This window comes from Rosa chinensis, chromosome 6 (genome assembly GCF_002994745.2).
Source record: "Rosa chinensis cultivar Old Blush chromosome 6, RchiOBHm-V2, whole genome shotgun sequence".
Lineage (NCBI taxonomy): Eukaryota > Viridiplantae > Streptophyta > Magnoliopsida > Rosales > Rosaceae > Rosa > Rosa chinensis.
Genome location: NC_037093.1, coordinates 15,312,292 through 15,330,657, shown reverse-complemented (window position 1 = coordinate 15,330,657; position 18,366 = coordinate 15,312,292). Strand labels below are relative to the sequence as shown.

At 37.8% G+C, this 18,366-nt stretch overlaps 1 long non-coding RNA gene across 1 annotated transcript; it reads left to right on the top strand.

Annotated features, from left to right (window-relative positions):
• Positions 1-3,000: 3,000 nt before the first annotated feature.
• Positions 3,001-4,921, top strand: LOC121050267. The gene is made up of 3 exons (XR_005802515.1): positions 3,001-3,204; positions 3,662-3,811; positions 3,985-4,921. It is a non-coding gene; the product is annotated as an uncharacterized LOC121050267 (long non-coding RNA).
• Positions 4,922-18,366: the final 13,445 nt, after the last annotated feature.

Below are 18,366 nucleotides of genomic sequence, written 5' to 3'. Positions count from 1 at the left end.
TTATTGAGAATAGGAGCCCTATATATAGGGATTACAAAGTACATGTTCTTTCAGATTTTGAAGCCCGACATGTTTCTAAAGAAGATGGAGAGAGAGAGGTTAGAAGAAGAGGAAGAGGAAGAGGTTTGTTTTCCATCATCCATCATAGCTGCAATTTGGTTGAATCAATTATAAAATGCATGATGTCCTCAATCCTTGATGCTTTGCTTTAGTTGAAACCAGGAATTTGAGTCCCATATAATGAGAGTTGCTAGGACTGAATACCACTAAATGCTGAAGAATGAGTAAATTTATGTCATTATGCATATATATGGTCAAGTAATGTTTAAATGTGGTGTCATGAATGTTGTCAAATAGCACTGTTAGTAGTATAGGGTTTAGTTTATTTTTGAGACATTGAACTGTTAGAGTTTGTGTGACATATTAGAATCTGCTGCTTCTTGGCCCCGTGGCTGGTATTCTTAAATAGGTTCAGCCGCGTATGCTTTAGCTATTGGTTGATTTTCTGATTCTGATTTAAATCTTAAGTCAACCCTAAACCCTAAACCATAAACCCCTAAACCCTTTGATCCTCTTTTTGACGGAAGTATCACGTTGATATCAAAATATGTCTTTGGGTATCACATTGATACTTTTGAGAGTTCGGGTATCAAATTGGCCTTGGCAGCATAGTTTGGGGATGGTAGCTGAATTTTTCTCGTGACATTATATTTGATATGTATATCTTTGAGCTTTTGATTCAAAAAAGCAGAGCCACAATAGTCAGTTTTCAAGAGTGAACTTCTTTTGTCTTGTCGTAACCACAAGAAACTTCTAAAACTACAGGAAGCAAATGGAATTACAAATATATGCATCTAGATCTAATACGGCTTGTGGTAATTCTTTTCAGCTGGCTGTTTTAACTTCAACTCCAGAGATTCAGTGAGATCGTGCTAATTTTTATTTTATTATTTTTGGATGCTAATTTTTATTTTATTATTTTTGGATATTGGACTTGACATAGAGCAAGCCCAAGAAGATGGAACAACTGAGCCCAAACTTCCAATAAAGGGCAGATACTACTCTCAGAACAGAAAAAAAAAACTAGGTACAGCAATAAAAATACAGATGCTGAGAAGACCATCATTTCGTAGGATTTCCAACGAGATACCGTGTTTATTTAATCTATCTCTAGCATTCTCAACATGTTTCCCAAATATACAACAAAAATAGATACAACCAAAAATTTGGAAGAAAGGGAAAGGAATCAGTTTCCCATATCAAAAAAAGTTCATGTGGCACACAAAGCCGTAACTATATGAAATTCAACTACATAGGGTGCATTTCCCTATCTTTTCATTCTTTTGGAAGTCTGGCAACCTCAATGGCGTAGACACAATAGGGCGAGAAGAGTCATTTGACCCTTCTCAGTATTTTGAAATAGTTCCTGATTGATTGGAATGTTAGACTCACATAATATTATATTTAATTATGTTGTTTGACCCGACTGATAGAGAAGACAAAACAATGGCGAACAGTTTTGGCCCATTGATTGATTTTTCTCAAATATAACCAGTTATCCACAGCTTGGACAACTGCACAACCTCACCATTTTTTTAATTTCTTACTATATTTTGTTCATTGATCAGCTAATCAATTATTATCGCGTATATCAATTATTATTTTGGAGTCACCATGGGAGTAGGAGTGAAATCCTTTGATCCTCTTTTTTTTTTTCAAAAAAAAAATGTGTAGATTTTTACTCTTTTTTTTTTTTTTCATTCATCTCCTAATCATTTTTCCACGCTTGCATCTCTTTATATATGATCAAAGAGTTCATCAAGTCTTTTCTAATTTTCGGCAAAGACTTCGATATAACTAGATTAAGTTTTATTTTAACTTGTTAATAGCTTCAATTCAATTAAAATTAAAGAATTCCCTTAACTCTCTGCATGGTTCAAAATTTTTTAGAGATTAATGAATTTAATTTATTCTTCCATAAAGATAATAGAAAATGATTTGCGAAACCAAATGTGAGGTATGTGGATGAATGCCTGATTACATATACTAAGAAAAGTATATTGGAATGTTTTTTATATTGATAATGATTATATATATATATATATATATATCAAAATAAGAGCAATCATCGTGAACATTTATAATTGGTTTAGAGAAATTTGTTATATTTAAGTATTGTAATGATTTGTGATTTATCTTTTATCTAAAGAATGATATATAAACTGAAGTATGAAATTTTTTTTATAACAATTTGTGTATAAATTTTATGTTATTTGATGAAATTTTTATTTTTGTTTAATCGTTAAAATATGAATCCTAACTCTCCTAGTTCATGTTTCTGGCTACACCACTGGGCAACCTTGCATTTGCATTTGCAATATTGCATAACCCCAGTCTTTACAAATCCATAAGACTTCTTTAGCCAAAAGTTCCAAATCAATGGCTAAGGATGATTGAGCTTGGCAAGTTATCTGCTGTTTCATTAACTTCCTTGTAGCTAGACGTTGAGTCACTGACATTGTTAGTGAAAAAGGGCACGTGTATAGTACGCGAAAAATACGTATGTGTATTCTATGAGATCCTGAATTTTGAAGTTGGTCAAATTTTATTTTTGAGGTTAGAAATGGAAACTAGAGGTTGCCACGAGTTCGCAGCATTTTTCGGTGAATTTTTCGGGTTTCCGAGCTATTTTTAAGGAATTTTTGAAGTTTAGATGAATGTGAATTATTTGGTGATGTGGCGCCTTCTCATGGTCAAGGGGTTTACTTGGTGACCAAGAATAGCAGCCAAACGTGTCAGTTGCAATCCCACGAGTCATCTGGACATTTGTCAAGTGAAGGGAAGAAAAGTAATGGAAGCTTGACAAATGTTACAAGCTTCTTGCCTTCTTGGTGGTTTATTAAGAGTTAAGACACTTGGTCCGTTTCCATTGGTTCTCTTTTCCTATAAATAGGGACCAGCCCCCTCTCCAGTACATCATCCCATTTTGCTGAGAGATACTCTCTCTCTCTCTAGCTTCTGTCTCTGTAAAATTTGGGTGGATCATAACTTTTGATCCGTAACTCCTAATCAGAATCCGCGAAAGGCTACAGATTTATCTTGAAGTTCTATTTCTATTCATGGAGGTTTGAGTTAGATCCAACGGTGTTTTCTAGAAGGCTCGGTTTACGATTGGTATTCTAGGAGGTGATTTATATTATGGAAGTGAGTGGGTTTGTGTAATATGTTTCAAATATTCTTATCTATTTACAAAAATGGCAGAAAAACATGATTTTATCTATTTACGAAATATCTCTCTATTTTAAAGTGAAGCATGTCTATTTGCAAAATATGCAGAGTTTATATATATATTGTGTTGGATCCATTGTTTGACCAGGTCATGGAACATGAGAACTTCTTGATTGATTATGCCGAGGTAAGGATGTGTCATACAGTGGTATAGGGCAAGAGAAGGCCATTAGGGTTCCCATGGGGTACACTAAATTGAAGGATAATCAATAAGAAGGGATGATGCATTGTGATGAATTGATCTGAATTGACGTGTATACGATATACTACTTTCTAGCGTGTGTAAAATGACATGACTTTACTGGCATATTACATGATCTACTCACTGAGCGCGTGGTTTTGCTCACCCACCCATCTCTAATACCTTTTGCAGAGAAGTACTTAGGTTTTGACCAGCCGAAGTGGGTTGGATGAGCCTAGAATGAAGAGCCTAGAAGGAAGATTTTATTTACATTCTGCTTTGTAACACTCACACCTCAGATTCAGGGTCAGGTGCTTAAAATTCACCGACATCGGGTCCGAGGTGTGACATATTCAGACATTTTATCAAATAGTTCGTTGAAAAGTTCGGCAATTTTTTTTTAATTAATTAAATAATTAATTTTTTTTTAATTAAAAAAATAGTAATTTATATTCATTTTTGTTCAATAATATGTGTAAAATACTTCAGGGCTCTCTTTTTCTCTCTAAATCTAGGGTTTCCCTGTCAAAACTCTTCCTCATTCGGCGGCATACCCTCGTCAGCGCAGGCCTCTGGCCTTGTCGACTAGTGGCGCGTGCAGCCGGACGGGTTCTGGCCTTCGTGGTGATGTTCCTTCAAGATGGCAAGGATGGTGGTGGCCGAGTTTGGGCCGCTGTTGAGACTGAACCACTCAATCCCGATTGGATCCGAACGGATCTCAGGTTGAGTGGGTTGGATGGTCGGGTAGGCAGCAGTGCTTGGCAAGGGATGGATGGGGACAGGCTGGTCAGAGGGTGGAGATGGAGGTTTAGCATTGTCGCAGCTATGGCATCGAGCTGTGTTGCTGGTTTTTCATCTTCTTTGCTAATGTCTTAGCTGCTTGGGTTCAGATCGGTTGCCGATCTGCCTGTTAGGGTGGCTGGGATTTGGGCGGAGGTAGGGACAAGGTAGAGGCCCGACGATGGTGGCGCTGTGGTGGTGGAGGCGCTAGTGGGGCTGGGTTGTCGGCTTGGGCTGGAATCCTGTTTGTTCCTTGCTGGGCCTAATAGTTATTAGGCCTAGGCTTGGCCTGTGGCTCTAGATTTATTTTCTTTTATGTTTTATTGTTACTTATATTTACTTAATTGTAGCTTTATGCTAGCAATAATCCCCTATCACTTAGTGGTAGGGCAACGAGGGCTTGGACCCAGCATGCACCTTCAGGGTGCCTTGGCTACTCTAGGTTGGCGGCGAGTTATTTGCTTCGTCAAATGGGCGCTGCCGCCTAGTGGCAGGGTGAGACTAGGTGTCGTCGGATTTTTTTGGTGAGAACATAGTAGGAAAGCTGTACTAAAGCTGGTAATTATACTATGTTGTAATCATGTTACATATCGAGTTATCTTTCCGCTATGTTAAAGCAAATGGAGTAGCTATTTGGGCACTCTTTGCTAGTTGGTGCTTGTTAGAATACAAGTCTCCTATAGAGATTTCTGATATTATTTCGGAAAATACTTTAGATGCTTATTGTAATCAGGGGTTTAGGCTCAATTGCCCCCCCCCCCCCTCCCCCCCCCTTTGTATTCGACAGTTTTATTAATCAAGGCTTGAGGGTAGCCGCACCAGCTATTTATTCAAAAAAAAATATATATATATATATATATATATATGTGTGTGTGTGTGTGTGTGTGTGTCTAAAATACGGAAAAAAAAATGTAAAAATCGTGTATAATATTTTTAGCTTCAAAAATACGAAAAATTTAACAAGTCCCTTTCAAAAATATGAAGTACGGAAGTATTTTTGAAAAAAACGTAAGTACGTGTTTTATTCGCGTATAATACGAAAAATTACTAACTATGGTCACTGAGATGTCCAAGCAAGTGTCACAGAATAGGCTCTTTGCAGATTAGCTAAGCTTGAATAAGAAGACCTTGAATAAACTCCAGACTTCAGCTTTCGTGATTGGACCAACAGCAAGGCTTACAGAAAAACCTTTGATCCAGTTGCTAAACTCCTTTATAATATTCTCTTGTACCAATTCTTCCATAGACAGAGCTGCAACACTCTGTCAATGTTAACCTAGCACCAATTGGGACAATTTGTGCTGCAGGTTTGGGGTATATTGAGTATTTAAAGTAGTCGTCTAGGTTTCGTATTCCTACTGCAGAGATAGGATCATGGTCTCTCTCTAAGACACGAGCTGTGCAAAATAGAACTGATTGCCTACACAATGAGGTAGACAGCAAAAATCAATGATTGCCAAAAAGGCCGGACTGGACAACTTTGCGGAAGTGCGGAACATATATTACTTTCAAGGGGTCGTGACCACTTACCTAGATTTGGGCCAATATACACTTACTCCACTAAGAGTTTTTTATTCCCATTTACCCAATTTAATATTTAATGACAGTTTTGCTCTTAACTCAATTAATTAATTACATGTGCATCTTTTGTCTCTCTCCACTCTCCACTCTCCCTGATCTGCTCTTGCTCTCTCATCCCCCATTCTCCGTCTCTCTCTCTCTCTCTCTCTCTCTCTCTCTCTCTCTCTCTCTCTCTCTCTCTCTCTCTCTCTCTCTCACACAAACCCATGGCTTCTCCGAAAAGAGCCTATCATCATCTTCAGGGCCACGCAGAGCTGCTGGAATTTGCGCATGCGATGAGGGCGTTGGCTAGGTAGGATCGGTGGACTGTTGGGGGGTGCATTGTGCAGGGATCGCGTTGCTGCTCGTGGTAGACAGCTGGAGGCGCTGATGCGGTGATGAGCATGGGGGCACGGGGCAGTGGGCAGGCGAGGGGGGCGCTGACTGGGCTATTGCAGCAGCGGTGGGTGGAGGGGGTGGGATGCTGCTATGCCCGCAAGCGGCAAGGCTGGAAAGGTAGTGGGCCGGAATCCCAGCCTGGGATGCAAGCTGCTGCAGGCAAGGAAGATTTTTTTATTTTTTTTTTGGGTCTGATAGAGGAGAGAGAGTTGGAAACTAATTTACTAATGAAGATAGTGTAATTGGCTTTTATTGGGGTCTATTGGGCGGCAATGATATGATTATTGAGGGCAATAATATGATTATTGGAGGGTAATAATATGATTATTGGGGCAATAATATGATTATTAGGAGGCAATAATATGTTTATTGGGGGGCAATAATATGATTATTTATTTGGATAAACCTACTCAAACATTCAAAATTAAAAACATCTTCATTTTTCACTAATTATTGATCCCAAATGAACTTGTTATTGGAGGGAAATAATATGGTTACTGGGTATTATTCGGGGGCAATAAATTCAGACGCGGGAATCCGATCACCAGTCCGGCGACCGGTTGCCTGATTCTGGTGACCATTCGCTGGATTCCCGTCACCGGTCACCGGAGTCCGCGGCCGGCCACTGGTCACTAGAGTCCGGCAAGGTCTCTGATTGTTAGATGAAATATGGACTTAACACGTATAATCATAAAGTAATTGATGATTAGCTAAATGTCAAACCTAGTTTAACATGGATACAAATTGTAAATCAATACTAGTAACTTAATGAGGCTGTGTATCAATTCATTAAGGATAGTAATCCATTACTTAGTCTACAAGAAAGGCTACAAGATTGTGATACATTAGGATTCTAATTAGGAGACTTAGGATTCTAATTAGGAGACTTGTCCCTTAAGAATTACCTTAATGGAAGGAATCTAAGGGTTAACTATCCTATATAAATAGATGAACTTGGTCCCTGTTACCACCACGTTTTTGCATTAGTTCTGTACATTGAGAAGCAAGGTTGGTAAGTAACAGAAGGCCATCTTCATCGTGTTGTGCAGCGTCAGGAGATGTAATCCATGCTAGTGATTGCTGAAGGTAAGCCTTGATCCTTGTTTGATTGTTGTCGAGCTTGTATGCATATGATTGTAAGCATGAACTATGGTTTTCTTACAATTGGTATCAGAGCATAGGCTCACAAATATGATTTTAGTTTTGACATGAAATCGTTTTAGGGTTTTGCAAAAAAAAAAAAAAAACATTTCTTTTGCTTTACGGGTTAACAGGCCACTGGCTGTTAACATCTCTTGGCCCAGTCACAGCAAAACACAAGAGCCAGGGCCAAAATCCGACCCGAAGCCTTAAGAACAAAGGACCGTTGTACTTACAGCGGTTAGTTTCAATCAAGAAGAGGGTATGGACTGGATTCGGAAACGCGCGAGTTGTTTTCATCTCGAGAGGGGATTCAAAACCCCAATTGCTGTGAATCAAGATGCCAAGAGAACTGTTTTGCTGCATCTGGATATCGAATTCATGCTTCCGCTGAGACTTTAGCAGCAAATTGGGGAAAAAGCAAAATCAAGTTTTTCTGTGAAAATCAGTTTCGATTCAAAGCATGATTTTAAGTTTTTTATTGTGCTGAAGAACCCTAGTTGCATTCCCGGCGTGCGTTAGGCTAGAGTAGATGGTGACCGGATGAAATTTACAATTTCTTGTTTGTACTGTGGTTTCTTAGAATCGAAACAATTGTGCTTGAATGTGTATATGTGTTGTAGATATGCATGTTGAATTGATTGATGATATGGTATTGTATCTGTGATCATGTAATAATGTATAAAGAATAAAAATCTCCCAGAAATTGTTTTCACATTGTTAAAAATTTGACGGATGCAAGAGCTTATGTTCTTACAAGGATGAATCTGGATAGAATATAAATTTAAAGAGCTCATATGTTTTGTAGTTTTCTGTTGGCATAAGTGATTATGATGCACAAAGCATCCTTCATTGATGTTGACAAAGAACATATGGTGTAGCAAAACTGAAATTGTGTTTTGTGTTTTAAAACTAAGCTTCAGTTTTATCTTCCAAATAAGTGGTCAAGTGTGGTTTTAGAATACAAAACAGCAGTATGCATGCTTGATGAAAATAAATCCGGATACTTAGAAATTTTTCTTCTGTCTAAAGATGTGGATAAATTTCTTTGGATAACTTATTTTCATTGAACATGGCATATTGATAAAGAACTCCAGGATGTTATGCTTCTGCTCAAAAGTGTTGCTTAACATTGTTTTTGGTTATGGACTGACATGAATGCAAGTATGGATATTAAGTTTTCTGTATGATCTTGTTTTGGTTACTCAAAGTTCATAAAAGACACAGAAAACTTAAAGTAACTTCTTTACAAATTGAGAACTCACATGAATTTTGTTTTGCTCCTTAGGTAACTCCTACATGAATTTGAACAGTGACTTGATGTTAACTGGAACAAACTATAGAGCTTGGCTAGATTCGGTAAAGAATTATATGGGAATGCATGAGAACATAGATTATTGCTTTACTGAGGATAAGCCTACAGAGTTGAATGAAAAGAGCACCAAGAAAGAAACTGATCTTTACAAGAAGTGGCATAGATCCAATAGAATGGCTAAGAACTTCATTCGTACCTCCATGTCTAAGAATGTCAGCGGAAGTATAGAGGAGCTTGAGCTAGCATCAGATTTTTTGGAACTTATAGCTGCAAAATTTAAAGAAGGTGAGAAAGCAGAAGCAACTAGGCTAACTAAGGAGTTTCATGACTTAAAGTACACGGGTTCAGGGGGAGTTAGAGAGCATATCATGAAGATGATCAACATAAATGGCAGACTCAGGGAGCTATTGATGGGGTTTAGGGATGAATAGGTGGTGCATTATGCACTACATTCCCTGCCTAATAGTTTTAGTCATCTTAGAACCAGTTACAACTCTCAAAAGGGAAACTAGACTTTAGATGAACTTATATCCATCTGTGTGGATGAGGAAGGTAGGATCAAGGAAGAAAAGGAACCTGCTACAGCCATAAACCTCATAGAGAAGCCTATGAAGAAAAAGCCCCAGAACAAGCTCAAGCCTACCAAAGCCATAACTAAGAGTTCAACAGCTGCAGTGGCCAAGGAAAACATGCCATTTAGGTTCAAGTGCTACTTTTGTAAAAGAGTAGGACACATGAAAAAGGACTGCATTGGCTATAAGAACTGGTTAGCCAAAAACGGTAAGATTTTTTCTAATACAGTTTTTTCTTTAGAAATTAATCTTATAAATGTTGAACCACAATCTTGGTGGATAGATTCAGGCTCACCTATTCATATTACTAATTATTTGCAGGGATTCATAAGGAGGAGAATCCCAAAAAGTAATGAAGCGAACCTGTGTGTGGGCAATGACATGAGAGTGGCAGTCAAGGCTATTGGCACCTTAAAGCTTGATCTAGGATTAGGAAAATTGTTAGTTTTGGACAATGTTTTTATGTACATTCCATGAGAAGGAATTTGGTTTCAGTTTCTCTTTTAGTAAAATCTGGTTGTAGACTTGTTATTGATAGTAATGGAATTCTTATTTCTAAAAATTCTGTTCAAATTGGTTCTGGTGTTATCTCGAATGATTATTTACAGTTAAATTGTTCAATGGCTCAACAAGAAATTTTATTTGTTGAAGATAACACAAACAGTACTAGCACTTTAACAGGTGTTAAAAACCAAACTAAATGAAAAGTCTGCATTTTTATGGCATAGAAGACTCGGCCATGTTTCAAAAGAGAGACTGAAAATTTTGGTGAAAAACAAAATCCTAAATGAACTTGATTTTTCTGACCTAACAGACTGTGTGGAATGCTTTAAGGGAAAAATAACCAACTTAAGAAAGAAGACTGCATATAGAAGCCAAAACTTGTTAGAACTCATATAAACTGATATATGTGGCTCATTTAGGCATCAAACTATCTATGGGAATGTGTATTTTATCACATTCATTGATGACTTTTCTAGATACAGTTATATTTATCTACTTTCAGAAAAGGCACAAGCACTTAAAACCTTTCAAATCTGTAAGTCTGAGGTAGAAAATCAAAACAGTGAGCTCAGATAGAGGTGGTGAGTTTTAGGGCAAGTACACTGAATCCGGCCAACAAAAGGGTCCATTTGCCTTGTTTTAACAAGAAAATGGTATTAAAGCTCAATACACAACACCCTACAATCCACAACAGAATGGTGTTGCAGAGAGAAAGAATAGGACTCTTTTGAATATGGTTAGATGCATGATGTGTACAATTGGCTTGCCAAAATTTTTGTGGGGTGAGGTTTTAAAGACTCCAAATTATATTTGCAACAGGACATCTAGTAAAGCTATAGAAAAGACTGCTTTTGAGGTTTGGTGTGGCAGGAAACCTAGTTTTCATCACTGCCATGTTTGGGGATGCCATGCAGAAACTAGGATTTATAATCCAAGCTTGAATAAACTTGATCCCAAAACTGTTAGTTGCTATTTTATTGGATATACGGATAAGTCTAAGGGCTACATGTTATATTCTGCTCACCATTCACCTAGAATCTTTGAAACTCATCAAGTAAAGTTTCTAAGTGAGAAAGTTCACAATACAAACTTTGAGGATTTAACCTCAGATTTTGAGGAAATTGTGTCAGATAAAAATGTGAGTGTAGTATTGCCTTTAGAAAAAGAACCATTAGCAGTTGATATTATTACAGAAAATCAAAATGCACAAGATCAAGTAATTGATTAGGAAATGCATTTTGATGGTGATCAAGCTGAACCTGCAGATTTACCTGAACCAGTAATGGATGCAGAACCTCAAAATCCTCAAGTAGCTCAACCCATTCCTGAAAATCCCCGGCCTAGGAGATCACATAGAGCAAGAAAACCAACTTATGGGTGGGGGGGGGGGGGGGGGGGGGGAAGAGAGTGACTACATTGTTTATCTGCAAGAAGCAGAAATTGAAATGGATTGTGCAGAAGACAATGATCCAACTACATTTAATCAAGCCATTGAGAGTAGTGGATCAAATCAGTGGCGGCTGGCAATGGAAGTAGAAATTGATTCCATGAGCCAAAATGCAGTTTGGGAATTAGTTGAGCCTAACCCTAATCAGAAGCCTATAGGTTGTAAATGGGTTTTTCAAAACCAAAAGAGATGCAAATGGCAATGTAGAGAGACATAAGGCAAGGTTACTTGCCAAAGGTTTCACACAGAAGGAGGGCATTGACTTTACTGAGATTTTTTCTCCAGTTTCTACAAAAGACTCGTTTAGGATAATCATGGCTTTAGTGGCCCATTTTGATATGGAGCTGCACCAGATGGATGTTAAAACAGCCTTTTTGAATGGTGAACTAGATGAAGTGATTTATATGAGGCAGCCAAAAGGTTTTGTGCAAGCTGGAAGTGAAAACTTAGTATGCAAGTTAAGAAAATCAATTTATGGCCTAAAACAAGCTTCTAGACAGTGGTACAAGAAATTTGATTATGTGATTTCTACTTTTGGATTTACAGAAAATTTGGTGGATGAGTGTGTTTATTTGAAGACAGTTGGGAACAATTTTATTTTTCTGGTACTCTATGTGGATGATATACTTTTGGCTAGCAGTAACATTAAACTGCTTAAAGACACTAAGAATTTTCTGTCAAAGAATTTTGACATGAAAGACTTAGGAGATGCATCCTATGTACTAGGCATTGAGATTAAAAGAGATAGAGCACATAGACTACTTGGTTTGTCTCAACAGAATTATATTACCAAAGTTTTGAAGAGATTTGGTATGGAAAAGTGTGCAGCTGGAGAAGTTCCTATGTCTAAAGGAGATAAGCTAACCATGAAGCAAAGTCCCAAAAGTGATGTTGAGAAAGAGAATATGGATTCAAAGCCTTATGCCAGACTTGTAGGAAGTCTCATGTATGCACAAGTCTGCACTAGGCCAGACTTGTCTTTTGCAGTTGGGATTTTGTCAAGATTTCAGTCTAATCCAGGCCATGAACAGCTGGGAAGAGAGTGTTGAGATACCTGCAAAAAACAAAGAGTTATATGCTAGTTTATAGGCAAGTGGAGGATCTGAAACTTGTTGGATTTTCAGACTCTGATTTTGCAGGAAATTATCCAGACTCCAAGAAGTCAACTTGTGGATATGTATTCATGCTTGCAGGAGGTGCAGTTGCTTGGAAAACCATGAAGCAAACTCTTGTTTCAACTTCTACTATGCAAGCTGAATTTATTGCAGTATATGAAACTGTGTGTGAAGGACTTTGGATTAGGAATTTTCTCATGCAGATCAAAGTATTGAGTCACATTGTGGCTGACACACTTGTGATTTATTGTGACAATGAGGCTGTAGTTTTCTTTAGCAAGAACAGTAAGAGATCAAATAATTCCAAGCATATTGATTTAAAGTATTACAATGTTAGAGAAAGGGTAAAACATGGTGAAATAGCTGTTTTGAGCATTGACACAAATTCACAGCTAGCAGACCCCTTCACCAAGGCCTTGTCAGTAGCAGCATTCCAGAAGCATGTAGCAAGCATTGGAGTTTTAGCTAACGTAGATACTTAGATTCAGTAGGGAGTTAGTCCAGTTGGAGCAATTAAAATTTTAAGGTTTATGAGTTCTTGTATTTTTGAGTTGTAATTTTCCAGTTTATTTGTCACAACTTGTTTGTAATGGCAGTTTATTATTATCAATAAAATTTCTTAAGGTATTTTCAGATTTTGGTTATTGCTGCAGCTTTTATTGAATGTTCTGAAAAGTGTTGATTTTGTACTTAAAGTTATACTTGCTATCAGATAGCTTAAAATCATGTATAGCATGATGTTACAGTTCAAGCAATAATATTCAGTAAATTGCTTGAGTTTCTGGTTTTAGAAACATACAGTAGGACCTAATATATGTTTACTTGTTGATACACATTAACACATATTGCATCACTTCTGGTTTTGACATATGTGGATTGCAGGAGCTTATGTTGTGGTTTTGAAACTCTGCATTTTTGATAAAATGTATTATGTTTCTTGCTCTGCATAAGTGACTGTGATCTGACCATGTTGGAATGGATTTTCGATTTGAGTTTGTCATCTGGCGCACACTTCAGTAAGTTAAGTAGGTTTTGATGTTTTCTGGTGCAAATCATTGAGCATGATGTGTGTGAGTCCAAAGGGGAGATTGTTAGATCAAATATGGACTTAACACATATCATCATAAAGTAATTGATCATTAGCTAAATGTCAAACCTAGTTTAACATGGATACAAACTGTGAATCAATACTAGTAACTTAATGAGGCAGTGTATCAATTCATTAAGGATAGTAATCCATTACTTAGTCTACAAGAAAGGCTACAAGATTGTGATACATTAGGATTCTAATTAGGAGACTTGTCCCTTAAGAATTACCTTAATGGAAGGAATCTAAGGGTTAACTATCCTATATAAATATATGAACTTGGTCCCTGTTACCACCACGTTTTTGCATTAGTTCTGTCTATTGAGAAGCAAGGTTGGTAAGTAACAGAAGGCCATCTTCAAGTGATCGTGTTGTGCAGCTGCAGGAGATGGAATTCATGCCAGTGATCGCTGAAGGTAAGCCTTGATCCTTGTTTGATTGTTGTCGAGCTTGTATGCATATGATTGTGAGCATGAACTATGGTTTTCTTACACTGATGACTTCTCTCTCTAAGTGACAAAGAAAGAGAGGGCAAAAATGTCCCAAAAATAAATAAAAAGAAATTAAAAAAATAATTAATTGGGTATTAGGGAAATGATCTCTTATAGTGTTTGAGTAAATGGGCAATCTCTTAGAGTGTTTGGATAAATGGGCAATTTTATCCTAAAATTGTGTAAGTGGTCATTATCCCCACTTTTAAAGGCCTATAGTAATTGTGGAAGAAAGAATTGCAATGACAAACTACAACAGAACAAAGAAAAACAGTGTACTCACATTGGTATGCAAAAGTACGATGCAGAATCCATGTTAGCATTTCCAGACTGCTTCTGGTAGTGCTGAGAATTGACCGGAAAAATAGGGACGTAATACACCATGCAAGGCTGCAATGGCGTAGACACAATAGGGCGAGAAGGGTCATTTGACCCTTCTCAATATTTTGAAATAGTTCCTGATTGGTTGGAATGTTATAGACTCACATAATATTATACTTAATTATGTTGTTTGACCCTTCTGATAGAGAAGACAAAACAATGTCGAACAGTAGTCTTTTTTTTTGTTTGATACAAAACAATGTCGAACAGTTTTGGCCCATTGATTGATTTTTCTCAAATATAACCAGTTATTTACAGCTTGGACAGCTGCACAACGTCACCATTTTTTTTAATTTCTTACTATATTTTGTTCATTGATCAACTATCAATGTATATGTTTAGATTTTTTACTCTTTTTTTTTTTTTTTTCATTTATCTCCGAACAATTCTTAGGTTCACCCCTAGGGTGAATGAGCAAATTCACCCTCTCTTGCATCTCTTTATATATGATCAAAGAGTTCATCATGTCTTTTCTAATTTTCAGCAAAGACTTCGATATAACTAGAGAGTAAGTTTTTTTTTTTTTTTTTTGAGTAAAAGAGTCAACCCTTTATTGAAATGGTGAAAGATTACATAGTAATAGCGTCAGCTGCAAGAGCAGCTGCTAAAAAGCTAGGTGCTGAAACATAAAACGCCTCCCTGTAGAGAGATTTGGCATGATCTGCAAGAAGATGAGCCACCTGGTTTGCCTCCCTCCTTGTATGGATAATTTTCACATTTGGAATCGACCTCAATACCTCACTAATATCATCGTATAGCCTACCCAGTAGTGAAGTATTCGAACTGGAATTAATAGCAGCTTGTTGTTTCACTAACAACGAATCAGTCTCAATCACAGCCGGCATCATGTTATGGTCCAAAACAAACCTCACAGCTGCTTGGCATGCTAAAATCTCTGCATGCTCAGCCGACAGCAGATTTCGAAGAGGCATAGCTCCCCCCACCAACATGGAGCCGTTAGAATCTCGGATAACAAAACCTAAGCCTCCCTGCCTTGTAGTGGAGAGGAAGGCCCCATCAATATTAACCTTGAGTATCCCATCAGAGGGGCGTTGCCACCCCATCAATATTAACCTTTATTTTAACTTGTTAATAACTTCAATTCAATTAAAATTAAAGAATTCCCTTAACCCTTTGCATAATTCAGAAACTTTTAGAGATTAATGAATTTAATTTATTCTTCCATAAAGATCATAGAAAATGATTTGCGAAACCAAATGTGAGATATGTGGATGAATGCCTGATTACATATACTAAGAAAAGTATATTGGAATGTTTTTTATATTGATAATGATTACATATATATATATATATATATCAAAATAAGAGCAATCGTCGTGAACATTTATAATAGGTTTAGAGAAATTTGTTATATTTAAGTATTGTAATGATTTGTGATTTTTCTTTTATCAAAAGAATGATAAATAAACTGAAGTATGGAATTTTTTTTTATAACAATTAGTGTATAAATTTTATGTTATTTGATGAAATTTTTATTTTTGTTTAATCGTTAAAATATGAATTCTTACCCTCTTAGTTAATGTTTCTGGCTACGCCACTGCAAGGCTGCAACCAAGAATCCAAAATCTTCTTGAAGGCACTTAACAATGCATTCTACATAGATCATTGCACACATGTAATTAGGAGACATCACCTTCAAAAGTTCAAATCCCATAAGACCGACCTAAAATACATATTGCAAAGATTGTCTGCACTAGTAAAATAAGTAACCTAAACTCAGTGACTCATTATTGTCTTGACCAGATCTCTAGATTCATCTTAGCTTGCCTTAAGAAGACAACATTGCTGATTTTCACCTTAATTCGAAGGGAATATATAGTTCACCTCAGCATCTTATATATGTTGATCGATCACCATGTTGTTCCAATATAAGCTCTTGGTGAAATGCTTCCACCCGCGTGCAACTCTTCTGCATCAGTGTCCTTCTCAATCTGGGCAGACATTATTCTACCCCTTTGAATCTTTTTATCAAGGATGACTCAAACTTGCAACAGTCATGTATTGCTTCTCCCTAAGAGGCCCAAATGCTGTTTTCCTCTCATTTTAATCAGATTATTCATCAAGAACTTTACAGTAACAAAAAGGTAAATTAACTCACAAACGTTACTTCCTATACTAAAGGAAAATGAAAACAAGCAAAAAGAGTGCTGAACTAATTTCAAGTAGACATTAGAACCCAGAAGGTCTGGACAACCTGGCTGAACAAAGGCTACCTTTAGTTGGCAAATTGTTTGCCTCAAAATCGTCTCGGTCGAAATGAGGGCCGAGGGACCTGTGGTTGAATCGTCCTTCTTGATGCGCGAGCGTGCCAACTCGCGGCCGAATGGCCGAGCGAGGTTCAGATCTGATTTGCGCTTGTATCTGACTTCTTAACAAATGATTGTAGGCCAAGGAAGGAACCCTCTCGGCCATTAGGTTCTGATGCCTCTGTTGCAAGGACTTCGTTAGGCGTCAATCCTGACCGGGATCTTCTATCACGTTCACTTCTTGGGTAAACTCAAAGGTTCTGGTGACAAGCGAGAGATCTGTTGGGTGAAGGTACTCGCAAATCACGGTGAAGACGAAGGTGAAGTGGACTCGGTTGTCAAAGCGTTGTGAGATGATATGTGTGTGAACAGCGAATCGCATTGATCCAATCCAGACTGGCTGAAAGAGAACAACGGACGAAAATTCTATGTTACTAACTACTCCTAAGTGCGAAAAGTAAAGTGCATATAAAGTAAATGAACAAGAAAGTAAAGTGCTTGAATGTAAAGTACTGAATTGAAATAAGAAACTAGAAATAAAAACAAGTTGTGAAAGTTGAATCGAAGGCAAAGTACCTATGAGATAGCAAGAGAAAAGTTTGTGAGTAAACGTTGTTTATTGATTTGTTTGTGTGGTGCAGGACCCTTTACAATGAGTTTAAAGCTCCTATATATACAGATCAAAACCTAGGCCAACTTGCTCTCTAAGACGTTGTTAACGTTAGAGTCCGCGGGGGTCTCTAGTTAGCATAAAGAATGTGTGTGAGAGAGAGAGAGAGAGAGAGAGAGAGAGAGAGAGCGACATAAGCGAAGTATAGTGGTTCGTTTCCCGCCTTAGCCAGAAACTACGTCCACTTGAATGTTGCACTAATGTGTTGAGCCTTGCGGCCCAAGAGGATTACAAAGTGCGTAATGGAGTGGAGTTTAGGTGGGAGGAGGTATTCCTTTTATAGGTGAAGGAAGCCATCTACTTTACATTTTCTTAGATGTGGGACTCAAATATCACTATTCTAGTATAGAAAAGCCTATTATGGAGGCAACTTGGCAAGGCCGAGAAGGTGGCTTCCCGGTGACGTATTTGCCATTTCCGGATACCGTGGCGTAGCTTGAACATAGGGCTACAAGGTGTATGTCTCGGTTGGGCCCCACCATGGCTTGTGGGCCCTCTAAGAGAGAGTTACTTATGCTTGGTGAAGTAGCCAAACTAGCTTGCTAGTAGAGGTATCTACAAGTCCTCGAAGTCCCCGAGTAAGAGGAGTTTCTTGGTTGGGAAGTTATAATCATGAAGTCATCAAGCATAAGTAACCAGGCGGCATGGAGCCCCTACAAGTCCCCCAACTCCGTAAGCAAGAAGGGACTCGTCAACCTGTATAACAAAGACAAAAACACGCATATGTAGAATGCTTGTTGTATTGGTTACCGTTCGTATTAATGGAATGCGAAAAGAATTCGATTTGTAGCGAACAACAAATGGTAGAAGAATTCAATATTTCATTAATGTGTATGAACATGTAAAATATTGGTAGTTGTATATGTGGATCTTATGGCCATATAACACGCACAATAGATAGTGGCAAGTGTAATGGGCGTCCATGTAAAATTGTGGGAGTAGTCCCGATGACATCGTATGAAGCGTTTGTGAACTTGGGGCTTAAGTAAAGCATGTTGGACATGATCGAGCAAGTTTGGTTGTTCGAGCAAGTTGGGTGTAGTTGAGTGTGTAGGCGCTGTGCGAGAATGCGGGGCATGGCCCAAGCGCAAGTCGTGGCCATACTTGATACCAAGCGAGTCGTAACCTGAGCAAGTCGTTTATCCGAGCATGTTTAATTAAGTCGTAAG